The sequence below is a fragment of the Rhinopithecus roxellana genome, chromosome 4 (genome assembly GCF_007565055.1).
Source record: "Rhinopithecus roxellana isolate Shanxi Qingling chromosome 4, ASM756505v1, whole genome shotgun sequence".
Lineage (NCBI taxonomy): Eukaryota > Metazoa > Chordata > Mammalia > Primates > Cercopithecidae > Rhinopithecus > Rhinopithecus roxellana.
In genome coordinates this window covers 24351164-24353980 of record NC_044552.1, presented here as the reverse complement: position 1 = coordinate 24353980, position 2817 = coordinate 24351164, and the positions used below count along the sequence as shown (strand labels likewise).

General features: G+C 42.0%; 1 non-coding gene across 1 annotated transcript; it reads right to left on the bottom strand.

Annotated features, from left to right (window-relative positions):
- Nucleotides 1–605: 605 nt before the first annotated feature.
- LOC115897140 lies at nucleotides 606–707 on the bottom strand. Its single transcript, XR_004057075.1, has one exon. It is a non-coding gene; the product is annotated as a U6 spliceosomal RNA (small nuclear RNA).
- Between the last annotated feature and the right edge of the window lie 2110 nt (nucleotides 708–2817).

Here is a 2817-nt window from a genome sequence, read left to right as displayed (position 1 = left end):
CTTGGTTGTCTTCTAGAATTGTGAGGTGCTGTGTTTACAAAAAAAAGCATAACTTGCACTGTTCTCAGTCTCAGGATCCCGGGAAAAGGGCTAAATAAAGACAATCTGCAATGCATTGGAAGGAAAAACTGAGAGGCTTATACATTTATGAGAGGTATCCCCACTATATATTTGTAAATTTTCCACAATGTAGGAATGTCCAGATGCCATTAAAAAAATAGATTAAGTGTATTTATTCATTTATCTATTTTTATTGACATTGTAATTGTATATATTCAGATGCCTTTTTTTTTTTTTTTTTTTTTGAGATGGAGTGTTGCTCTTCTTGCCCAGGCTGGAGTGCAATGGCATGATCTAAGCTCACTGCAACCTCCATCTCCTGAGTTCAAGCAATTCTGCTGCCTCAGCCTCCGGAGTAGCTGGGGCTGGGATTATAGGCATGCACTGCCATGCCCAGCTAATTTTTCTGTGCTATGTAGAGACGGGGTTTTGCCATGTTGGCCAGGCTGGACTTGAACCCCTGACCTCAAGTGATCCTCCTGCCTCGGCCTCCCAAAGTGCTGGGATTACAGGACTGAGCCATCTCGCCCAGACTTTTTTTTTTTTTTTTAATGGAACCCTTCACAAATGTGTGTGTCATCCTTGAGCAGGGGCCATGCTAATATTCTCTGTGTCAGAAGCCACTTTTTTTTTTAGACGGAGTCTCACTCTGTTGCCCAGGCACCTGCCACCATCCCCAGCTAATTTTTTTTGTATTTTTAGTAGAGACGAGGTTTCACCATGTTGGTCAGGCTGGTCTGAAACTCCTGACCTCAGGTGATCTACCCGTCTCTGCCTCCCAAAATGCTGGGATTACAGGCATAAGCCACCGCACCTGGCCTCAGATGCCACTTTTAAAGAGAAAAGGCAGTCTGCATGGATGGTGGAGTTCTTTGTTTTTTGTTTGTTTGTTTGTTTTTGTTGTTGTTGTTTGTTTTTTTTTTTGAGACAGAGTCTCACTCTGTCACCCAGGCTGGAGTGCAGTGGCACAATCTCTGGTCACTGCAACCTCCATCTCCCAGGTTCAAACAATTCTCCTGTCTCAGCCTCCCAAGTAGCTGGGACTACAGGTGCCCGCCACCACGCCCGGCTGATTTTTGTATTTTTAGTAGAGGTGGGATTTCACCATATTGACCAAGCTGGTCTCAAACTCCTGACCTTAGGTGATCTGCCTGCCTCGGCCTCCCAAAATCCTGGGATTACAGGTGTGAGCCACCACGCCTGGCCTCTTTGTTTTTTAAACTCAGTACACATCTTAGTATTCTAATATATTATCTCCTAAATGAGTTTTTATTTAACTATTTAAAATTTTTATCAAATTTATGCAGATAAGTAATTTAAAAAGTCAAATAGTTCTAGAAGACATAACAAAAACTATAGTCCGGTACCAATCCCTAATTCTCTGTTCCTAGAAGTAAAAGCATTTCGATGCTCAATTAGTTTTCTTCTTCCTGTTTCTTAATAGGAAGTTATATCTGTCAGGGTTCAGTGCAGGAACCAGAGATTATGCTAGGTAAATTAACAGGAAGACATTTTACAAAGGGTATTAAGAGCTTTTGAAATCTTTAGAAAGGCTGAGGGCGCAGGTTCTAAGCTGGGCTTTATGGAATGATATCCAGAACTGTACAGATCTACTAGGTTTTCTTTTGATCATTTGTCTATGAATTTATCACAAATCTGTCAGCAAATTCTACAGAAGTCTATTTTTTTCTCTGCAGTCTAATGTATTACAATTAATCAATTCCCTCTTTTTCTTGGTAATATCTTTCTGTAACCAGGTAAAGGAATTTTCTTAATTCCTGAGGTTTTGGCCCCAAGTCTTTTTTTTTTTTTTTTTTTTTTTTTTTTGAGATCCACTGTCACCCAGGCAGAAGTGCAATGGTGCAATCTTGACTCATTGCAGCCTCTGCCTTCTGGGTTCAAGTAATTCTCTGCCTCAGCCTCTTGAGTAGTTGGAATTACAGGTGTATGCCACCATGCCCAGCTAATTCTTTTGTGTGTTTTTGGTACAGACGGGGTTTCACCATGTTGGCCGGGCTGGTCTCAAACTCCTAGCCTCAAGTGACCCACTCACCTTGGCTTCGCAAAGTGCTGGGATTCAAGCATGAGCCACCGTGCCCGGCCTCCAAACCATTTTGATCTGGACCTGTGGATCCCCACTTCTCCCACACAGCAACCTCCTAGGGTGTCTCTTCAGCATCCTCCTGTGATTTTCATTCTCTTTGCTCTTTGGAGGATCCCACATCTTTATCTCTCTTGATCTATTCCCTTACTTTGATGGAACTTCCTAAGGTAAGGGGCAAGGGAGGGTAATTTTTGAAATTTTGTCTGAAAATGTCTTTTATATTATTATTACATCTGATTAACAGTTTTACTGAAAATAAAATTCCAAGTTGTAAAATTTACACCTAAATTAGGAAAGTACTGCTCCACTATCTTCCAGCTTCCAGAGCTACTGCTGAAAAGCCCTCAGCTAAGTGTTATGGTGCACACCTGTAATACCAACACTTTGGGAAGCCAAAGTGGGAGGACTACTTGAGCCCAGGAGTTCGAGATCAGCCTGGGCACCGTAGTGAGATTTTGTCTCTACAAAACATAAAACAAAATTTAAAAATTAGCTGGGCATGGTGGTGCACGTCTGTAGTTTTCAGGAGGCTGAGAAGGGACGATCCCTTGAGCCCAGGAGTTCAAGGCTGCAGTGAGCCATGATTGTATCACTACACTCCAGCCTGGGCTCAGTATTTTCAAAATTATGATACTATGCCTTGGATTTCATTC